The 7,453-nt window shown below is 44.2% G+C and overlaps 1 long non-coding RNA gene across 1 annotated transcript; it reads left to right on the forward strand.

The window, feature by feature from the left end:
* The first annotated feature begins 617 nt into the window (after nt 1-617).
* LOC121142171 lies at nt 618-7,219 on the forward strand. The gene is made up of 4 exons (XR_005879148.1): nt 618-707; nt 2,473-2,633; nt 6,605-6,649; nt 7,086-7,219. It is a non-coding gene; the product is annotated as an uncharacterized LOC121142171 (long non-coding RNA).
* Nucleotides 7,220-7,453: the final 234 nt, after the last annotated feature.

The raw sequence follows: 7,453 nt of genomic DNA on the forward strand, positions 1-7,453 counted from the left end.
TTTAATACATTGATAAATGGGTATCTTGATTCCTATGTTACAAAGAAGGATGAGGACATTTAAGATGGCGATAATAAATGTGCCCATTCTGACCCCAAGATGAGAGGCTGGTGTTATCAAGGCTTTGTCCTAAGGCTCTTTTATCTAATGAAACCCCTTAGTGTAGTTGTAGAATGACTACCATTGCTCTAAAGACCTAAAGATTCCTAGAGGGCCTCAAATAGACCATCAAGGTCTGTGGGAATGTTCCTCTGCTTGAAAAACCCTGTCCTCATGCTCAAATAAATACTTGGGCCTGGATACCACTCAGGGTTCAGTGTCTTCATCCAGAACTGAGTTTAGAGAAAGAAACATCAAAAAATAAGTCTGAGTTCACTATGGATCACAAAGGACAGTGTCATTCTGGCTTGTTTCTTCACTGCCTCTTTCGGGGTACACTGAAGACCCAGAAGGAGGTAGTCAAGTGGTCCAGGGGAGGTCAGGGGTTACAGAGAAGGAACAATGTCATTAAACTTCAAAGGGCAAGACCCAGGGTTCAGTCTCATTATGACACAAGAAAGGGATGAAACTGAGTTCACAGCAATCACTAGGTATGGAAATATAGTTAAGGGGCAGAAATCACTTCAGTCCTTTTCAGGGAGGATGCTTGAAGCCCATTTCCAGGCAGAACTGGAGGGAATCGGTTCCAGGGTCACTGCTATCTTGAGGTAGCTGAGTATCTCACATCTGTGTCTGCTGTCTTCTCCTCCTGTTAGGGATCAGTCAGCAGATGTCCCACAAAGGAATAGTTTTTGTGGGGTGGGGGACTGTTGTGCAGTAAGGCAAAGAGAGGGTTCAGCGTCTCTCCATGGATGACAAGTTCCCTCCAGTCCCCTACCACCGTGGGAGGCCCTCCCTTAAATGAAGTCAAATATTGTCTTTTGCTTCCTGAATAAGTGCATGCCAGACCTGTGCCCTTGGCTTTGGCATTAAAGGGTTGTGGTTGGGACTTGGAAGAGCATCATGGTGAAGGCGCAATGCAAATGCCCATTGTTAGTTCTTTCTCACTGCTGTCTTGTTTGCTGGGCCACACTTCTGTCTCTCGGGGGGGGGGGTGGAGACTGGGAGCCCTAGAGATGGAGCCGCTGGAACACTGTGAGTGAATTGGCTTCCCCTGGTGTTTTCCCACTACAGTAATTTTAAATGTTAAATTTCTGTTAATTAATATCTGAAAACAAATTTAAAAGTTGATGGTTTTTACATCTTCACACATGCAAAAAAAAAATGGATTCTGAACCAACTCAACAGCAAAAGACCCGATTAAGAAGCAGACTGTGGTGCCAAGTATTAAAATCCACTATTCAAAGAGACCAGCACAAACTAAATTATAACCTCTTAGAAGTCAATCACTCAGTAGCAATTTAAAATCCAAGTAAAGCAATATGTATGTAGAATATCTGTATTTGACCACAAAAAATCATCAAATAGTCAAAACTTTGTTCTCTTGAAAAAAGCACAGGACTGTAGAACAATCAATGCTGGTCTTGCATCATCTCAATTAGCAGATCCTGTTTTCTAAGCAAAGAGCTTCTGCCTTCATAGGTGTACTTTCCTGGGCCTCTCCAGTCGGGTGGCCTTCCACTTACCATCCATCCTGTGTCTCATCTGGCACCCCACAATCAGAAGTGTCACAGATTCCTTCAGGTAGAGCTCAGGACTCCCTGCAATGCTGGATGGCTCTCACAGGGGCAGTGGGGCTCCCAGGGGGCACTTTTTGGGGTGAGGGTGGATTATAGACTTTGCAGAACAGGCTAGTTATCAAGACTGGATTTTGAACAAGCAGCCAGATCACAAAATAGAAGTCAAAGCAGAGAGGAAACAGAAGACAGAACCTATTTGCAGAATAGAGTGCTACACGGCGAGAACCAACAAATCTGCAAGTTGGGGAAGAAGATTAGAGCCAAACTGGAGGAATTAGAGTGAATTCTAGATTGCTGAGGCCACTTCCATTTGGACCTCAGAAGACAGAGTGCCAGCTAAATATTCCTGACCATCCTCTCCAGGGCTGGCTGTGTCCCTGCATAGAGGGAAAAATAACAACTATTCTACAGATTCTACCCCAAAATGCATTTATATAACCTCAGTCCTCTGAAAACCTTTTAGAAAAATATATCTTATTCACTAATGTCATCAAAAGAATTTTAAGCAGTCAAAATGTAGACAAGTTTAGCAAACAGAAAATTGTTTGCTAAACTTGAGCTTCCATTGAGAGCTTGCAAGAATGAATCCCTTGATGACGGCAGGTGGATGAGTTTCAAAGTGAAGGCTGGCTTTGCCCACCAGCCTCCTCCTGGCCCTCGGCTGGTTTGCTGAGGTTGGATTAGTAATTGGATCAGTGTAATTGCTTGCTGGGATTGCAGACCGCAGACCTTCTGCCTTCTAATTTCCAGTTAATCACCCTCACACTTTTTGTTATCTTGATCCTATCTGTAGACCTAAGACTGCAAGACAAGCTGTGTAGTGTGATGCGCGTAGAACAGCTGGGGAGATGGGGCTGCCCGAGCCTTTTGAAGCCCAGAAAATCATGAGTGAGTGCGGACATTGGACACCGAGCTGTTTACACTATTGGATTTGGGATTTGCTTGGATCTGATTGTAAGCAGCCTTGCTCCATGGTCTCTGTTTCAGTTCCTGCCTCCCGGTGTCTGACTTGGGTTGTTTTCCTGACTTCCCTCAGTGGTGGGCTGTGACCTGGGAGTTATAAGCCAAAACAAGCCTTCTCTTTCCAAGCTGCTCTTTATCATGGTGTTTATCACAGCAAGAGAAGCAAGCTGAGCAATGAAACTGTGTGTTTTTCCCTTAGTACTGACTAGCACACCAATAGGCACCCAAGCGCCTACTGACTATGGTCAGATGAGACGCTTCGTCAGCTTCTTTCTTTCATTTAATTTACCTTTCATCTAGTTGAAAAATGAGAGCAATTAAAAGAACTACGTGTTAAAATTAATTGAGAAAGGAAACTTTAGTTGCCGAGTTTGAATTAAATTAATTTCAGCCAAGTCCTAATATTTTGAAACCCCAAAGAAGAACTAGTAATTATGTGAAAGTTTCGTGCTTTACACGGCAAAGAGCTTTTTGTCTCCCAAGCTGAGTGATGACCCATGGTCAGAGTCTCCTTATCTGCTTCGTTAACCTGGGTAGCACGTGGCAAAGGAAGTTAGAATGCAACCTACTTTCCCCTACTAAGTCATGACAGTTGGATAATCAAAGCGACCTTAATCCTCAAGGTCGTTCATTAATAGTATTTTGAATAAGGCTTTTGGGAGATGTTTGGGCCATGAATGCATCTGCTCTCAAATTTAATAGATTAATGAATTCATGGGTCATTGCTTTGGGGCTAGCAAGGTGGTTCAGTGGGTAAAGGCAATTGCTTCCAACTTTAACGACCTACTTTAGATCCCCGGGGCTCGTAAGGTAGGAGAGATGCAACTTCCTCAAGTTGTCTTTTGCCTGTCCATACTCAGGCACACAGAAATGCATGCATGCATGCATACGTGCTAATTTGATTTTTGGGAATATTTGCTTATTGTGGATTAGCTTGGAAGACCTGTAGAAGCCAGAAACTGAAAAGAGCCTTTAGAGGAAGAGGAAGTTCTTAAGGGAGGGGGCACAGGAGGACCCAGATGGCATGCAGGGATGGAGGAAAGTAATGTGTTGGGAAGGTATAAGTGGAGAAAGGACTAGAAAATAAGGAGAAAGGGAGATGTGTAGAAAAGGAAGGGATAAGCAACAGAAAAGATTTTTAAAAACCATAAGGAACCTATTTCTTAAGCTTCCTAGGAAATATTTTTTAAGAGTTTAAATGGAGTTACCTTACATTTGGGGAGGGTTGGGATTGTGCTCCTCCTGAAAGCCATAGATTACCAAACAAAAATCCCAATGTCAGATGTGAGGTATCTCTGCCTAAATTATCAGTCAGAGGGACCCCAAAGATTACCAGAATAATACAGGACTTTACCTTTGCTCTTGGTTGGCCACCAGAACATGACAGGAAGACCTTATTGCTAAGATGAGATGTACTTTTGTCACAGGACACAGAAAAATCAAGCTGGTATTGATCTGGAAGTTTCCATCCCACTGTCTAGCTTTCGCAGAATCAGAAGGTGCCATGCAGGGTACAGGGGGAGAAAAGTCATCAACAGTCCTACCTAGCTGTGTACCAGGGCAAGCTGGAATAATGACTGGCCTAGCGAGACATGCCTACTGACGCAATTGTGGCATGAATATTTTGGGAGTAAACAACCATTTTCTGGCCGGATTTAAGGCCTGTCCATCAAAATAGAACGCATGCCTGGCACTGTAAACCACAACTAAGAATCTGTGGCCGGGAATCTTGTAGGTCCTGAGGGTGAATCTATTACTACTGTTTTGATAAGTGACAGTGTTAGATTTCCTTCTAAATGCTTACTTCTGTTCATTCCCACAGATTAGTGCAGCTCTCAGCCTTCATCAGACAAGCTTCTGTTTGCAGTAGACGAGGGTTAATCCAGAGACCCACACATGTTCAGACTCAGAGAACAAGTGCCTGTGGAGTGCTCAACCCTAAATGGGATATCTACATATCTCTCTCTCTCTCTCTCTCTCTCTCTCTCTCTCTCTCTCTCTCTCACACACACACACACACACACACACACACACACACACACAGAGAGAGAGAGAGAGAGAGAGAGAGAGGGAGGGAGGGAGGGAGAGGGAGAGAGAGAGGAGGAAGGAGAGAGGAGAGAGAGGGGGAGAGGGGGGAGTGAGAGGGAAAGAGAGAGAGAGAGACAGAGAGAGAGAGAGGAGAATGGAGAGAGGAGAGAGAGAGGGGAGAGGGAGAGTGAGAGGGAAAGAGAGAGAAAGGAGAGAGGAGAGAGGAGAGAGGACAGAGAGAGAGAGAGATCATATTCGGGAACTATCATAGAATAGGGAGCAGAAAATTTTAAAGATGCTAAGGCAGGTGACGACTGCTGAAAACAAACGACCAAGGCGATCTTTTGGCTGTGACAGTCAGGTCACTTGCGACCCACCTCACAGCAGCTGCGGTCACCTGTACAAGACCTGCGCAGGATCAAGCCAGTTAACCTCACAGCAGCTGCGGTTACCTGTACAAGACCTGCGCAGGATCAAGCCAGTCAACATTCCAGCATGGCTGGCGCCAGGGGGCCCTGGTAGGCGTCCTTTGACCCTGGTGGATGATGCACACATAGGAAACAACAATTTGACTCAGTGGTTTACAAAACTGTTTCTTTTTAATATAAGAGGAGGAAAAAACGTTGGGAGAGTAGAGTGACATGCCAAGGAAGAGACGGAACAGAGGCGTGGAGGGTAGTGTTATCAAAATGCATTGTCTCTCCTCTCTCTCTCTCTCTCTATATATATATATATATATATATGTATATATATATATATATAAAATACATTGAGCTCTCTCTGCCATGTGCAGTATCTCAGGGTTTTGCAGAGGCCTCATCAACAAGCAGCCCCACAGCAGAGCCATAGGGGACACATCTATAAAACCCTGGCACTGTTAGCGCTCAAGCAACATTTCAGAAGAGGGTGTGGAAAGATTGCAAAAGGCGGTGTATCAGGGACTCTGCTGTGAGGTTGTGTCTCCTAGTAACAGATGCTGTACTCACAAGTCTCACCAACAGGACCATAAAACTTGAGCTGAACCAAGAGGACATAGACAGGGAAAAGCCCACAAGGCCTCAACCCTACACAAAGAACCACAGATGTGAGCAGGAAAAGCAGTCCTCCCCAGGGAAGGGCATGCCAACTGGTTGTCCAGTGCCAAATGGTCAGCCCTGGAAACATGCATACAAGTAAAGTTATACAAACTCAACCAGTTACATTTATTAATATATATGTGTATGTACAAATGCATAAATGCATGAAATAAGAAATTAACGGAAAAACAGGCCATGAATTTGAAGGAGAACTGGAAAAGGTATGTGGGAGAGAGTGGAGGGAGGAATGGAAAAATAGAAGCATTGTAATTAAACAATAATCTCAGAAATAAATTTATACAGCATCTCCAACCAACACATAAACTGACAGATATAAAAGTTCAGCCATAATCTACTGGTGCTGGTTCACTGTAATGGGGTACCAAAATTCCCAGTCCACAGAATTGTAAATTAAACAAGTTATTATCACTTAAAAAAAAATAAGAAGTTCCACATCAAATGTAGCCTTTTAACTGTTGGCCTCCCAGACTCTAGAATCATTACCTGAGTCAACTTTTCTTCTTTACAAGTCACACATCTTGTGGTATTTAATCATAGCAACAACTAAATACAACTAAGACAGGTCTTATGAGTGCCCCTGTCTTGGAGAAGACGGAGACATGTGCACTGGTTGGACAGGTAAGATTTATGGGAACATCACAAGTTCCTGAGGACAGTGAGGAGGAGGTGAACAGGGTGGTTACCCGGCAAGATCACCGGGAAAGGAAAGTGGAAAGTTGGCTGTGAGCAGAACCACGGTTGGGGCAAGCAGCATACGGTGTTCAGAGCTGTACTGAGGTGCAGTACACCCAGCACCTGACTCTGCTGGGCCTGTCACTCACTTCTTTTCTTCTCTAGATTTGAGCAGCTCTGTTGCTTGGAAACTCACATAAAGCATGAAGGGTAAGCATTGCAAACAACCCTGTCCTAACCTACTATGCCCTGCTGTTATTGCCTTTATGGCATTTCAAGGTGAAAGTCTATATTTATCCACATCATTTTGCTTCCTCTGAAAATTTTCAGCCGACCTCAGAGAGGCTATGAAATCCCTCTTGCCTCTGCAGTACCCTGTGCTCTCACCCTCTGAACCTATTAGAAGCTGCTCATTGGAGGTTGGGTTCTTTGGACTGATGAACAGCGTGGGAGACATGCTCATGTCTGCTGTTCCTTTTGTCTCTTACATTCTGCTGTATGCCCTCAGAAAGGAGAACCCTTTATGGTTTGAGTTTCACATAAATAGTCTTCCCAGCTAATCTACTGCCATTGTGAGAACCTTCCTTGAGAAAAAGGCATGCCAGTCTCTGACAGTGCTCACCCACCCACTCCCTTTTCTCCTTAGGAAAAAAAAGGCTACTGTGGGAAAACTCACTTTGCAAGAATCCTATGCCTGAAGAGATGTCTGGCTACGGCGGAATGCTTTCCTTTGACAGGAAAATGAACAATTTGATAGCCTTTAAGAAAATAAAAGCAGTTCCTCACATTTTCTTCAGAAACAGGAAAAACTTAAGAATTCTAAGGGTGGGGGCATATTTAAGTATTACCAGTGTGTGAGTGTGTGTGTGTGTGTGTGAGAGAGAGAGTGTGTGAGAGTGTGAGTGTGTGTGAGAGTGTGAGTGTGTGTGAGAGAGAGTGTGTGTGAGAGTGTGTGTGTGAGAGAGTGTGTGTGAGTGTGTGTGAGAGTGTGTGTGAGTGAGTGTGAGTGTGTGA

The sequence above is a fragment of the Mesocricetus auratus genome, unplaced genomic scaffold (genome assembly GCF_017639785.1).
Source record: "Mesocricetus auratus isolate SY011 unplaced genomic scaffold, BCM_Maur_2.0 Super-Scaffold_100009, whole genome shotgun sequence".
In the NCBI taxonomy this organism is placed as follows: domain Eukaryota; kingdom Metazoa; phylum Chordata; class Mammalia; order Rodentia; family Cricetidae; genus Mesocricetus; species Mesocricetus auratus.